General features: G+C 46.5%; 1 long non-coding RNA gene across 1 annotated transcript in view; it reads left to right on the top strand.

Annotated features, from left to right (window-relative positions):
* Nucleotides 1-15,876, top strand: part of LOC141990075 (uncharacterized) — a 36,251-nt gene that overhangs the window by 758 nt on the left and 19,617 nt on the right. Inside the window, exon 2 of the long non-coding RNA XR_012640070.1 lies at nucleotides 9,244-9,353. This is a non-coding gene — a long non-coding RNA (uncharacterized LOC141990075). The remainder of the gene's footprint in view (nucleotides 1-9,243; nucleotides 9,354-15,876) is intronic.

The raw sequence follows: 15,876 nt of genomic DNA, 5'->3' as shown, positions 1-15,876 counted from the left end.
TGGAAAAACAACTGAGGGCCAAGAATGGAGTCTTGTTGGGACAACAGAGAACTGGGTCCAGAGGAGGAGCCCATACTGGAGACAGTTTGGTAAGAACAGAGCCAGAATAGGAGAGAAGTGCAGGAATCATTGCATTGGCTGGGGGGCTAAGTCTAGGGAGAAGGAGTGCTCCATGATGCCAAAGGCTGCACTGAGGTAAGGAAGGAGGAATTGAGACAGCTCCTGTCTTTCCTCAAGAAATGGGAGTTCAGGTAGGCACCCTAGTAACATGAGAATCCTGTCAGCAAAGATTTGGGAATAGTGTTTCATGAACTCATGGAACTACACTTAGAACTTTGAAAAGGGCCAATTTAATCCAGATCATTAGAAGATGATACTGTGCAGTGGTGTACGTTATCCTTTGTTCTGAGACTCTGTGGCTCCATGTCTGCTTTTCACAAAGCCTGTACGTTTTCTCTAGAAAACTTCCAATTAAAAAAAGTTCTTTAAAACACCCTAAATCAATACCTGCTGTGCTGTGACTAAGCCCCTCAGGCAGCATTGTAGCTAATTTATAACCTCCCCTTCTGAATGAAGGGGGGTTCTGCTGGAAACAGACACATTAAGCATAGGCAAGGGCATTGAGGAATACAATTCTGCAGTAAACCAGGGAGGAAATGGGAATGTGGGTGGGTGGCTGCCAGGTGTGACAGTTTCTTATGTTTCCTCATGGGTAGACCAGAACTCCTGTTTGGTTAGCACAGCTTTCTGGGCTGGGTGGGGTTTATTATACTGCAAATGGTTGGAATTCTAGGTCTTAATTTTCCAAAGATTTTTAATGTTGTTTTGTTGTTAGCATTCTCTCCGCCTCTTCTTGGTGACATGGCTTTAATCAAAACTGTGCTGCTTTACAAGGATGCAAAGGATGAGCTTGGAGGCCTCATTCCTTCTGCAAATTAATCTTTTTACGGTTTTATTTTTATGTCCTCCTCCACCCACCCACCCACCACTACCACTTGCTCAACACATGGAAGTGAAACTTCTCCATTTAACGTTCTCCAGGCTTTATAACTGTCTGTGTAGCATATGGCTCCAGCTACACAACTGTCACAGAGGTCAGAGCCTGTGAGGTGGTGTTTCCCTCCCAGTTTCTAAATGGATGTTGGTATGTTGTAAAAAGAAGAATGGGAACCAGTGGAAACAAATTTATATTTCTCTTTAGCTTTTCAAATCCTATTGCCCCTCTTTGGTGGCATCGGGCAAAAATGCTTTGAAACTGGAATGCCCACCGTGGTAACACTGGGCTTTCAACAGCCCACCATCCTAGATGTGAGAGTCATGTGGAAGTTTAGCCGTGTGTCTTGCCATCTCTCTGGAGTTTTATCTCCTACGTGGAAAAGGAGGGGGGATACAATTGGGCAGCAGTTGGAGTAACACAGATGGATACATTGTACTGCCCAGGTAGAAGTAATACTTAGCGCTTCTTTAGGTTTCCTTTCACATGTGGATCTGGAAGCACTTCACTAAAATGCTGAGCATTTCTTAAGGTAGGCAAATATCACTGTACCTATTTCATAGATGCAGAAACTGAACTACAAAGCAGTTAAATCAAGTGACTTGATCAAAGTTACACAGTCTGTCAGCAGAAGAGCTAGGAAAAGGACTTCTGACTTCTACCTTTCTGTTTTAATCTTTAGACCACAGCAAATATTTCCTGTACAGATGCCAATGTTAATTCACAGGACAAGGATGTGGAACACAAGTAATAGAAATGCCAGTACTGCTTAGGTCTATAGTCACAGACCCTGAAAAAGAGACTAGAGTACATGGAATAAAAGCAAGCAAAGTTATTTTTAAATGCTTTTGATATATGTGCTTTTAAGGAATTTCTTGGAAGACATGCTTGGAAGATATCAGCATTTACCCTCCTAATGACTGGGGAGAGTGAGATTCTACTGCAGTTCCAGCTTTTAGTTAAGGAGGCTATACTAATCTTGGTTTCGGCATGACCCTGCAGTCATGTGACCATGGAATGTCATGGAGTAGTCATGTCCTTTAAGAAGTGCAGTAGTTCCCTGAAAAATTCCATTCTCATTTTCTCTCATCACCTCCAGATCTGATATGTTCAGTTTGTAAATCAAGCTTTTTTTTTTTTTTCTGCCAGCCTTAAAAATTCATCCTGGATCTAAAAGTAAAGACTGACTCCAGCTTGCTCCCTCTTACCTATGCTAGCCCAGCATGTCTCTCAGCAGTAGAAAACCAGTAATAACTTTTTTCACTAAGTTCAGCCAATAGTCAGCTGAGCGCACACTGGGAACAGATCTGTCGAATGAGAGATCTGCCATTGTTACGGTCACTTTTCTGACAATAACAGCACTTTAAGATGGGTGTGAACAGCTGGAAAAGTTGTCTTTTTAAAAAAACAAACAGTTTGTGATAACTTTAAAACAGGCAGTTGGAAGAGTGAGCCTCGTGATGGAAATGGGAGGCAGGAGGCCTGCTGGGTTATCATATCATTAGGGTTGGCAAGGACTTCTAGTGAGTCATCTAGACCATCCCTCTGACTGCGGCAGGATTGATTTCATTATCCCGAAACCACCTCGGATACAGATAGCTGTCTAGCGTTAACCTTGAATGCTTCCACTGCCGACAAGCCCACAGAATTCCCTCAGCGGCATGTTCCATTGCTCAAGCTGTCCTAATGTTTACATATTTATCCTAATATTTACCTTGAATTTATCCTGTTGTAGTTTAAGTCCATTTATTTCTTGCCCTGTCCTTTTTGGCTAATCAAAATAGAACACTACCCTCTTGATAACATCTCTTTACATCCCTAACCTGGGTTAAGAAGAGCAGAATAACTGCCAAGATGGAGATAGATACTATCCTTCTACTAATACAACCAGATACAGCATTTAACCTTGGTCACAGCATCACATTGCTGACTTTTCTTCAGTTTGTCATCTTCTGAGGCCTGTGACACTTCTCTGTAGCACTCCTGCCTAGCCAGTGCTCGCCCATGTCATGTTTGTGTGATGATTATTCCTTTACTGAATTTCATTTTTCTTTCCACTCTATTAAGAGCCTGCTCTGATTGTACTACTATCCTTCAGAGTATTTGGAACCCTCCAAGCAGCCCACCTGCTGAAGGTTTGGGTAATGTACTGTGGCAGTGGATAATATTTGATGCTTCAGTGTAAGTTGCACCCCTGAGCCCCACAGCACCTGGTCACTTGTACAGTCCTCCTCTTGAAGGAAAAAAATACTTCTTGTCTCTGGGGAGCTCAAACCCTGAACATAAGAGCCAGTTTAATCCCTCTTACCATGAATTTGCATAGTTATAACTGTCATAATGGTCATAAAATTATCCAGCCTTTTTAAAAAATCACCCATAGGGGAAGTCACAAGGTCCAGTACTATCAGCTCAGTTCCAAAGGGTGACCATACACTATGTAAAGACGTAGTACCTTTTGTTTGCTCTGAGTGTACTGCCCTTTAGATTTATCGACCGACTCTTTTGGTCTCATATTATTGGCCAGGATAAGAGAGAGGGATGTTTCACTTTTCGCTGTGTCCTTCATAATTTTGAATACACCAATCAAGTCTCCTTTGCTATTTTACCTTTTTATCCCAAATAATCCTAAATTTATATAATCTCTCGTCAAATGTAAATCCCACCTAGACCTCTAACAACTTTATTGCTTTTCTATGAATATTTTTTAACCTCTTTGTAGTGGGGCAGCTGCCCCACTCCATGAGAGAAAAGGCTGGAACAGGCCAGAAAGGCTGTGCAGACTGGCAGCCAGTCAGCAAAGGCTTGTGAAAAGCCAATCAGGGCAAAGAAAGAGGCAACCAAAATTAGACACACACACTTCCAAAAAGAAAAGGAGTACTTGTGACACCTTAGAGACTAACCAATTTATTTGAGCATAAGCTTTCGTGAGCTACAGCTCACTTCATCGGTGCATCCTTTTCTTTTTGCGAATACAGACTAACACGGCTGTTACTCTGAAACACTTCCAGAAGAGTTCATCATAACTGTCAGAACATTTGAAATCACTTTTAATGCAGCCAGGAGTACCATCTAATTTTTAAGCTGCTTCTCTGTACTGGACAGGCTACTTGATTCAACTCTTAATGAAGGTCAAGATTTTCAAACCTGAGTTCTTAAAATTAGACTCCTAAATTCATATTTAGGTTCACAGGAGTTGCCATACTAGATCAGACCCACAGTCCATCCAGTTCAATATCCTGTCTCTGACCGTGGCCAGATAGAAACTGTACATAGAGTTGTAAATAATTTTTATACCTCATAGCTTTTATATTAGTATAGTTTAGGTAGTATAGCTTGTTTTTCCCATCCTGGGGACTCCTTACCTGTGGTCTAGGGCTCTGGCTTCTGGCCTGGCTGGGGGTGGGGCCTTAGGGGGGAACAGGAGGAGCAGGGGTGGGGCCATTGAGAGGGGCTGAGCCTCGTGGCAAGGGGGGACTAAAGCCCACCTCAGTCCCCCACCAAGAAGAGGCTGGCACTGCCAGCAGCGGCTGGTGGTACCGCTTCACGCTTGCCTGAGACTTGCAGTTGGGGGGGGAGCAACGCAACCTCCCTGCCTCCCAAATTATGCCCATGTTAAAAAGTGGATAGGCATGCCTCTCCCCTGTCCTTGAGTGTTCTACCCCCAGCATTCAGCCACACCTCCACAGAAATATCAGAGGGCCAGAGGCCTTGATTCTTGGCCCCCTTTACCACCATGACCTCTACTCATTCCTAGCCATCTGCAAAGGGCTGTTTTTGCATCTCGTTTTAGACCCGCCTTCTACCAAAGATGCCACAACCTCTTCCCCCATTATATTCAGAGACCATCTTGCAGTCTTCACCCACAGTTGGGACTTGATCGTGACAGACAGTTGGGTCTTGGATATTATCTGTCAAGAATACTCCATGCAGTTCCTCTCCCTTCCCCCTTCAGGGACCACTCTCTCAAGGTGATTCTTCATCAAGAGGTGGACTCCTTTCTACAACAAGTGGCAATAGAGCACATCTCACCTCAGTATCAAAGGAGAGGGTTCTATTCCCAGTATTTCCTAGTCCTTCAAAAAGATGGAGGATGGATACCCATTCTGGACCTTCAACAACTAACCATCTTTATTAGAAAGTCGAAATTCAGGATGCTTACATTAGCATCGATAGTTCCCTCCCTATGGGAGGAGATGTAGTTCATGGCTCTCGACATGAAGAATGCATACTTTCATGTAGACATACCTCCTTCCCGCAGAAGGTTTCTGCAGCTTGTGGTGGGCCAAGAATATTTTAGTTCAGAGTCCTTCCCTTTGGGCTAGCAACAGCACCCAGAGTGTTTACAAAAGTTTTTTCTGTGGTGGCAGCCCAAATGAGATATCAGAGTTACACAGTTTCCCCATATCTGGACGATTGGCTCTCAGTAGGTCACTCGTGCCAAGAGTGGCAATGGGTTTTCTGCTCCATCTTCTAGCAACTCTGGACATCTGCCTAAACAAAGAAAAGTTTATTTTATCACCCACACAGAAAATAAACTTAATCGGCATGACACTGGACTCTGTTTCCATGAAAGCTTTCCTTCCCACAGAAAGATTTCAGTTAATGAGCAGCCTGATAGTCTGGATTACTCGCAGACCAAGAACTACAGTCAGAATGTGCCTTTTAGGCCACATGGCTGTGTGTACTTGTGAGATGCCATTCACCAAGCTTCATTTATGATGTCTGCAGGCCTTGTTCTGGTCTGTCTACATTCCAAAGATCACATCAATTTCAGGGTGTCTGTTCCCGCCAGAGCCATCGCCTCTCTTGCCTGGTGGTTGAACCTGGAGAGCGTGAGAGTGGGTGTTCCCTTCAACACTCCTATCCCCACTGCCATCATCACTTCCCTTCTGGGTTGGGGTGCTCACCTGAACAACCACACTGCACAAGGCACATGGACCCCACGAGAGGCAGGTTGCACATCAATATAATAGAACTTGCAGAGCCATTCTCCTGCTTATACATTCACACCATATCAGGGTGATTTCAGACAACATTACCACCGTCTTTTACATAAACAAATAGGGGAGAGCAAGATCTTCTTCTCCTTTGTCTGGAAGTAGTCAGGCTTTGGAACTGGTGCATCCAGAACCACATCACTATCCAACCTCCCAGATGCTCAGCACTCGTTAGCAGACAACCTGAGCAGGCACTTCACCTCACAAATGGGAGGTTCACAACTCTGTCCTGAGAGAAATATTCACTCGATGGTGTACACCTCAATGAGATCCCTTTGCATCCCAAATGAACAGAAATCTTCACCTGTACGGCTCCAGAGGAGCTATGGGCCATGACTCCCAGGGCAATGCTCTCCTGGTGCAATCACTTCAGCCAGGAAGGTGAGAGAGTTGTGAGCCCCCATAGCAGATGCTCCTTATATGTTTTCTCACAGGGAAAAGGTGTCACTTTGCCTCCATCCTGAGTTCCTCCCCAAAGACATTTCTGAATTCCATGTCAACCAAAGTATCCATTTACCATGCTTCTGCCAAAGATAAAATACTTCATTCCCTCGATGTCAGATTTGCCCTGGCTTTTTACCTACAAAGGACCAAACCTATCAGAAAATCACCAAGACTTTTTCTTGCCATAACAGAAAGATCACAAGACCAAGCAATATCCTCTTAGAGAATCTCTTAGTGGTTTTCTGGGTGCATCACTAAGATTACACTGACCTTCTCCTGATGGAGTCAGTGCACACTCCACGAGGCCACAAGCTGCCTATAAAGTATCCCTGCAGGACATTCCAATACTAGACACGTGCAGAGCAACCACCTGGAGCTCCAGCCACACATTCACTAGATTCACTAGTGAACTTGCTAGTTCAGGCCTCTGCTGCAGATACAGCAGTGGGAACTGCAGCACTGCAAGAATCTTTGCTGCTGGCTTCCCCACACCCTGCTCCAGTCTGAGCACTGCTTGTCAGTCACCTCCATGTGGAATACACATAGGGACCAGCACTCAAAGAAGAAATGGAGATTACTTTGAGATGTGTGGTCCTTATCTGTATTCCACTACCTGTCCTCTGTCCCCTCTGCTTCGATCATATTGGTTTCACGATATGGAGAGGTGTCAGCGCACACTGCCTCACATTCCCTACGTTGGGAGCGTGAGGTGATCTACTGCGTACATGCAGGCCAATGGACACTGCTTGTTAGAATTTCTGGACTCAGGTGCATGCCGTGCATGCCTGCCCACATGTGGAATACACGTAGAGATCACACATCTCGAAAAACCTTCAGTTACTGGTAAGTTACCTCCATTTCAGAGGCCACTGGCATTCTTACCAATGTTCATTATCTTACATTTCTTCAAGTTAAATGCATTTGGCTGTGTTGCTGCCCAACTTTCCGAAGTGTTTAAATCTTTGCAGAATGCCTCATAAGCCTCCATCATCCACCACAGTAACTTAAAGTATGGCTTTACTCTGACAAGTGGCTCTGTAAATAGGGCATCTTGAGAGTCTAGGTTTGTCTCTCAATCGCTACAGATCAGCTCTGTGTCGTTTACAAGTAAAATGGCTTTTTCTAACCATCAGTCCAGAAAACTCAACCTGGAATCTGAAAGTCAAGCTGGATTTTTTTATGAATCCTGCCTCACTAATAATAAAAATTCTGCAGTCAGGATCCGGCTAAAAATTCTGTCAGTGAGACAGAGGCAAAGTGAGACTCCTGGGCTAGCCAGAGTAAAAAAGTAAAATCTTATTTTAGTTACTAAAAACAGCAGCTATGACTCTGACTACCCATAAGGAGCAGATGTGTTGATTAAAAGGTAATATGTTTACATAGCCAGTATTCAGAGAGTGTGTCAGCCAACTGGGACAAAGGTGGTCTAGCATAGTGGTCCAGAGTAGGCATCAGAACCAAGGACTAGGGTCAGAGCTAGGGTCACTAGTTGGAAGCTGGAGTCATTGGTCAATCTGGAGGGCAGGAACTGGAGCGAGCAGGGTATTAGGCAAGGAGGGTTCAAGGCAGGGGCAGGGCAGGAGCAGCAGGAACAAGGTAGCACGGGGTGAACATGAGCACTGAGCATCCAGCAAGGTGCTGCTGCTGCTGCTGACTTAAGAGCTGGCCTGCTGGCCCCTCCAGCCAATTAGGTGGTCTGGCTAATCAGGCAGCCTGCTGTTGGCCAACTGTACTAATGAAGCTGCCTGGAGATTAGCTCTGCTGTGGGCCCTGATTCCTGACAGAGTGGAACCACTCTTTAATATTACCAGCAACTAGCACCCACTGTCTGCCTCTTCCTCCATATGTAAAATAGTATTGATCTTTATACCAGTCCCTGGGACATCCACGGACAGCTCTTGACTCTGAGGAGTAGCCGTTAACTTTGTTTCCTATTCCTTAACTGACTTTTAATGCATGAAAAACTTTGCCCCTTGACCTCTGGTTATTTATTTTCTGTTATAGTCGTTTATAAGAGACCTTTATCAAAAGGTGTTTGAAAATTCATGGGACCACAGTCTGTTTATTGGGTCACCCTTATCTGCTCTTTCAATGGCCTTTCTAATGCAGACTATGGCTGTATTCTCACATGCAAAATGATTAGCAATTGAAACCAGGCAGTGTGATAAAACTTTATCCCTGCACCCCAGAAGGGGTTAAGGTGAGAACATGGTTGGAAAGTGAGTCAGAGTAGGTGTGTAGTAAAGGACAGAAATGAGTGCAGGCAGCATATGGGCCGCGTTCTCTTTGGATTCAGTTCAAGCACAAAGCGTATGTTGTGCTTGCTGTGTGGTAGTTCAGCTGACAGGAAGTTGCAGAGGTTTGCTGAAGAGAGAGAGGCCGCTCTCCTCCCTTCCCCCACTCCCCCAACCCTCCCTAATCAGCAAGTTCTGCAGGAGGCAGAAGGAGCTGATTCAGTTTAGTTACCTTATTATAGAGACTGCTTAAGAGAAGGGGGAGGAAGAAATAGTGTCCATTTTCTGAAGCTAATTTAAGTCTCAGTGGTATCAGCAAAAAAACAAGGAGTCCTTGTGGCACCTTAGAGACTAACAAGTTTATTTGGGCATAAACTTTCATGGGCTAGAACCCACTTCATCAGATGCATCTAGTGGAAAATACAGAAACAGGTATAAATATATGAAAGGATGTGGGTTGCTTGCGAAAGCTTATGCCCAAATAAATTTGTTAGTCTTTAAGGTGCCACAAGGACTCCTCAGTTTTTTTGTTGTTGTTGTTGTTGCTAATTTAAGTCCTCATTGTCATTTGCAGAGCAAGCCATGATGGATCCATCTCTGGGTGCACCGGAGTCTGGCCACATCTGCTTAGGATTTCACAAGCAGAGAACAGACCCTGCTTTAAAGCTGGGAGAATATGTTGAGGTAATGTGTTCCTGGGCTACGGCCCTAAACTTCCACAGCATGTGGCAAACTACTGGCAAACAATAATCAGACACTCACTCTCTTTTCCTAATCGTGTTTTTATTTCCCCTGCTTCTCTCCTATCCTCCAGTGTACCTAGCAGGTATTTTCAGCCCAAGGCAGGGCAAAGTCTACTATCATCTCTGCTCCTGATAATCCATCTCCATTAGTTGTTCTCATTCTTACTGTAGGGCAAAGGCCTTTCCTGTCCGTCCACCCACGTCGGCCACTCTCAGCTCACTGCAGGCCCTTCAGCACTGTTCTCCTGTTCATCCATCTGTAGCAGCTATTTGTAGCCCTGCTGCTGGGACAGGTCTCTCCAGCATTGCTTCTGCCCATTCATCCATCTCCACCATTCCCAGCCCCACTGCAGAGCAAAAGCCGGTTTGGTGTTGCTCTTCCTGCCCATCCAGTTGAAGGGCTTTTCTGGAATTTCAGCAGCTTGGACAATGCTAGTTGGGCTGGGTGTGACATTTAGATAACTGTGTCTTTGCTCACCATCACTACGGTAAAAGCTGTTAGGGACAAATGTCCCTATTGGCATCATGTGTGGGTCCTTTGTCAGAATTGCTGCCACGAACTGTATGACTATGAAGTGGTGTCCAGTGTCTGAGTGGCCTCCTTTTCCTGCCCTCACTTCTCAAAATAATAGCTTCCTGGGGGAAGAGACTGAGTGGTGTACTACACCAAAAGATTTCTCCTGTATCCCTCTGGTTCCTCCTCAGATGCCACGTGGATTTATATTTTTGGAACCAAATCTTGTCTAGAGACTAATTCCAAGGCCCTCTGCTAGCATTCGAGGTCTGTGTGCATTTCTTGTGGCAGGAACACCAAGCCTTTGGGTAGTATAGGATGCACATCAAGCTCTTCTATCTCATAACATGCCTGCTGACCACCTAGCTCAGCTGCACACGTGGTAGTGGAGTTTGGACTGTCCTTCATTTTCTTCTGGGCCCCCATATTAAGCATGGCTATTTCAGTTAACTCACCCTATCATTCCTTCTTCTTCTTAACTGGCCCAATTCACTCCGAGCCAACTCCCCCCCACAAAAGCACACAGATGAACAAAATTTTCCAAGAAAACTGTACATGCGATTTTTGATTTCTTAGGGCCAAATGCTACAATTCTCAGCTGTAAGCTGGAAACTCCGTAGGACAAGAAAATGTCTTTTGACATGTCTATAGACAGCATCAGGCACACCAGTGATGCTGTAATAGTCAGTCACAGACAAATTGCATTGTTAAGTTGCAGCTAAGGTAGTGATCACGTATCAATAACTTAAGGCTAAAAAAATTACAAGAATGTTGTGAAAACAACGAGGAGTAGTTGTGGCACCTTAGAGACTAATACAGTTATTTGGGAATAAGCTTTTGTGGGCTAAAACCAGTGGTGAGCTGGAGCCAGTTCGCACTGGTTCGCTAGAACCGGTTGTTAAATTTAGAAGCCCTTGTAGAACCGGTTGTTCTGCTTCTAAATTTAACCGGCCTTAGGCACCTGGAGCACCCAAGGGGAAAATTAGGCACCCACCTTCGGCACCAAATGCACCCAGCCCTGGAGCACCCAAGGGGAAAATCTGGTGGGTGCAGAGCACCCACCAGCAGCTCCCCACCCCACCCCCGGCCCCAGCTCACCTCCGCTCCGCTTCCGGCTCCTCCCCTGAACGCACCGCCCCGCTCTGCTTCTCCGCCCCCCGAGGCTTCCCGCGAATCAGCTACTCCCACGGGAAGCTGGGGCAGGCTGAGAAGCAGGCCACGGCTTCCCGCTCAGGCCCAAGGAGGCGGAGGTGAACTGGGGCAGGGGGGCACGAGCAGGGCTGCCCGCGCCACAGCAGGTAACCCCGGGGCTGGGGGGCGCAGGGGAACCGCTCCCTGCCCCAGCTCACCTCGGCCTGAGCGGGAAGCCGCGGCCTGCTTCTCAGCCCTCCCAGGCTTCCTGCCGAACAGCTGATTCGTGGGAAGCCGGGGCGGGGGAGAAGCAGAGCGGGGCAGCGCATTCAGCGGAGGAGGCGGAGCGGAGGTGAAGTGAGCTGGGGCCGGGCGCGGGGTGGGGAGCTGCCGGTGGGTGCTCTGCACCCACCAAATTTTCCCTGTGGGGGCTCCAGCCATGGAGCACCCAGGGAGTCGGCGCCTAAGTCGCCACTTTTGATGTGATCAGTGGGGGAGCGGCCGCTCTCCTTGCTCCCCCCCAGCTACTCTCCCCCACCCCTAGGAGCCAGAGGGACCTGCCATATGCTTCCTGGGAGCTGCCCCAGGTAAGCACCACCAGGACTCCCCACCTCGCCCCCCCAGCAGGTCTCTCTGGCTCTTAGGGGCGGGGTGGGCACCCACTACGGTGGCCCACGAGACCCTTCTGCCCGGTTCTGGGGGCAGTCAGGGGACAGGGGAGGGGGGTGGATGGGGCAGGGGTCCTGGGGAGGTGCATCAAGGAACACGGGGGGTTGGATGGGGCAGGAGTCCCGGGGGGTGGGGGTGGGCAACGACCCCCTCATGGGGTGAGGAGGGAACCCGTTGTTAAGATTTTGGCAGCTCATCACTGGCTAAAACCCACTTCATCAGATTCATGAAGTGGAAAATACAGTAGGTACGTATATATACACACTACATGAAAAGATGGGAGTTGCCTTACCAAGTGGGGGATCAGTGCTAACGAGACAATTCAATTAAAGTGGAAGTGGGCTGTTCTCAACAGTAGAATACCAAGGAAGGAAAAATCACTTTTGAATGTTGTAGTCATCACTCATCAGCAAAGAAACAAAAAAACAGCTTTAATAAACTCCAAACATTAGAAATCCAGGAAACTCAGAGTCAAGATTGAATTGAAAAGAATGTCAAACATGGATGCATGAAAATACACAGTTAAGGCCCCTATACAGCCTTAATTCTTCACCTGACTGATGGCAGACTCTGCCCTTGCCTTCTGTGTTCCTTTTATACCTAGGGCCTGATCTTACTCATGTGAGTTTGTGTTATTTTTTGTTTGTGTAACTCATTGTGAGTTTGTGTAACTCATTGTGTTATTTTTTAACCAATTACCTGTTCTAAGTTCAAAGACTAAGGCTGAGGTCATCTCGTTTGGAAAAGCCACTGTATTTCCTATCCCACTTCCCTTCTTCAACTTTCTCACAAGGTCTCTAATAAGAAGCATATAGTCTTTGGAGAAATCTACATTTGGAGAGGACATTGCACTTGTACAGCTTGTACTGACAGGCATGTAAGACACTCATTGTAAGTGTGAAGTTTTGTCACCACATTAACCTTTGCTCTTTTCATATAAGTGCAATAATTCCCTAGCTGGGCCGAGCAGGTTTGTACATATAAACACATTAGCACTGTATTTACTGATAATTGTTTAACTGTTGTCACATGGAGCTTTAATGAAGAATGGGAAATAGTGCAAATCCTTTTTTTTTTTTTTTCCTGTGGCCAGCAAGTAAAAAGGCCAGAGTTGGCACAATCACTGAATACTTAGGAGTTAGGAATTCTAGTATTTGTGGTCACTGATTAGATCAGACTTTGTTATGAATGGATAAGGATCTCAGGGTTTCTGGGCCCGATTCTCTCCTGTGTCTGAACTCCATCCTGCACGGTGAAGTGGGGGAGGCATCAAAATACAAAATGTAAACAAACACCATGAATGGCAAAAAGTAAATTGGGATCTAAAATCATTATATTTAATTATTATTTATTTATTTGCATTACTGTAGCACCTAGGAGCCCTAGTCATGGAGCAGGACTCCATTGTACTAGGTGCTGTACAAACACAGAAAACAAAATGACCTTCCCTGCCTCAAACAGCTCACAATCTAAGTCAGTGGTCCCCAAACTTTGTGGCGTGCCCCCCTAACGGGGCACGGAGGAACGTTTGGGGGGGCAGGGAGGGAGTGCCACCCTGCCCCACTCTGCTCCCAGCTCTGCTCTGGCCCCAGCCACAGCTCCACTCCTGGCCCTGGCCCCACCCCCAGCTGTGGCCCCAGACTAAGTCCCTGGCTCCCAGCCCATCTGTGGCTCCAAACCTGGCCACGGCTGCTGGCTCTGACTGTGGCCTGACCACAGCTCCACTCCCAGTCCTGGCCCCAGACCCGCCCCTGGCCTTGACCCCTGGTTCCTGACCCAGCCATGGCTCCGGCTCCAGCCCCAGCCTCAGCCCCCTATTCACCCCCCACATCAGATCCATAGCCTTACTCCAGCCCTGGCTCCTGATCAAAGCTCCCAGGGGACGGGGAGGAGGATGAGGACAAGGGTAAGGAGGGACCACTGATCTAAGTAGAAACATTATGTCTTACCTATCAGAAGTGTTATTTATTAGTAAAGGAGGAACGAGCATTTTAAAAGAAGGATTTTGAGCTTAAGTGTCCCTTTAAAGTTGTACTTTTATTAGCAGTTCTTTACTTTTTCACTGTCAGATGGATCGCTACATCTTAAACACGGAGGGCCAGATTCTCCACTCCAGTGGCATGAAAAGGCCAGAAAGCACAGTGCAATTCCTGCCAGGGGGGAATCCCTGAATGGCATGGAGCAAGCATAACCTCTCCTATGCTACCTTCCCCCAGCCCCTAGTGTAGGGGATATGGCGAGGAGGAAGGGATTGGCTGGAGTGCTACTGTACTCCAGTGATTCCCCAAGTAGGGCACTGGCCTGTTGGGGCCACAGCCAGCTGCCATAGTGTACAGCAGCCCCAAGATTGCTCTAAACTATTCGGGGGATGGGGATGGCGTAGAACCAGCTTCATGATTGGGGACCCACAAATGGTTCTTCCCTCAGCTTCTTCAGGTGCTTATAGGGAGGAGAGAATTGGGCCACTAGAACCCAATCCAGCTCCCAGTAAAATCAATGTTACAACTACTTAATTCAGCTGTGCAGAATTGGTCCTTGAGTTACTGTTATCATTCATCTCTGCTGAAGAACCAAAACATAATATTCAATATTAAGTCCAAAACAGGAGTAATGAGTTGCAAGTCAAGACTGAGGAGCAGAGCTATGTGAAAGCCTGGGGACTTGAATAGCAATTGGTGCTGCAAGCTGGGACTGAGAAGCCGTGGTAGCGCTGTACGTAGGCCCAGTTTTCACTAGAAAAGAGTACTTCAGGAGTGATGTGACGTGGCAGGGGGTGTCTTAGTGCTTGAAAACCAGGGGGTGCTCCATATCAGCTCTGAGTGCCTTTGGGCTCAGCAGGGCTGGGCTGTACAGAAATGTGCAAGCCAAATATCATGGGTGCCCCAGAATTTAAATAGCAGAAGGTGCTGCGGATTGTTATTGTGGTACACCAGCAGAGCGGTCAGGGGGAACCTTGCCGACACCATACCTACCTCTAGACAGTTGTACCAGTCCCTGGTTTCATCCACTGGGTAGAATATTAAAGAAGAAGAGGAAAGAAAGACAGCAAGTGAGAGGAGGAAAAGAAACAGAAAAAGACCCCCAAACGTATTTTGGGAGAAGGGCTGGATTTTGAAACACTTGTGATCATGTCTGGCCTTTAAACTAGTCAGCAGTCTTTCATGTGTGCGAAATGTGTCAGAGAATGTCACTGCAATACCTGTGAAATACAGCTAGCCTCAGCAAGGGTACTGAACCAGGAAACTCAGTATTTCCTTGGCCACTTCATACACGATAATATGGTTAAACTTCTCAGCATGCTTTGTTATAACACACATCTTATTAGCCCTGGCTGATGAGAACAGCAGCCATCAAGAGACCAAACTGACATCATTCACAAACTCACTAGTTTAGAGTATCTTCCTACGCCAGCAGCCATGCCTGACTGGGTTGAACTGGCTGTACTGAACTTTCAGGCATTTTCCTAGAGGAGGAGAAATAATAAGAATTAGCCTGAGTGGCTTTTTTTGTTTCCTATGTTTTCTGCCATTCGGCAAATGATCACAGAGCAGGTGGAGGTGGGTTGAGTCTTTGCCAATTAAAAAAGGGAAAAACTCTTGTTTTACTTGGCTGAAGGAGGAGAGAAAAAGTACTGCTTGAGATCTGACACAATGTTCAGATCCAAAATTCCCCCAAGTTCACAGGGTTTGGGTTCTGGGATTTGGGTTCAAAGAGAGAATCTAGTTGCCAAATTCAGCTCTGGATCCGAATCCCAACTTCCCAAGGTTAGGTATGGATGCTTGGGAGGGTGGGGTAGTTAGTTGGTTCAGGGTCATTTCTAACTGCAAGGCACAGGAGTCCTTGTCAATCAGTGCGTTTGACTGCAGTATTGGTTCCTGTGGACAAACCTAGCAGCTGGCTCTGACTGGTTTTGTCTAATTTAATCGGGGTGAATTTTAGGGCTCAGGGAAATGGGAAACTGGATACAGCAATAAAGAGTGCAGGCCTTTGCTATACGAAGTTCTCCAGCTAGTTCTATGACCTGCTCTTCTTATCATAGGCTCCCTAAAATAGCTCTGCTATGATGCACTTAGTCTAGACATGCAATACCCCAAATATTCTAGTCCTGGCTATTCCTCTGGAAAGAGACTGCCAGTCATGTTCTGTTGTG

Source organism: Natator depressus, chromosome 6 (genome assembly GCF_965152275.1).
Source record: "Natator depressus isolate rNatDep1 chromosome 6, rNatDep2.hap1, whole genome shotgun sequence".
Classification (NCBI taxonomy): domain Eukaryota; kingdom Metazoa; phylum Chordata; order Testudines; family Cheloniidae; genus Natator; species Natator depressus.
This window is presented reverse-complemented; position numbering and strand designations above follow the sequence as displayed.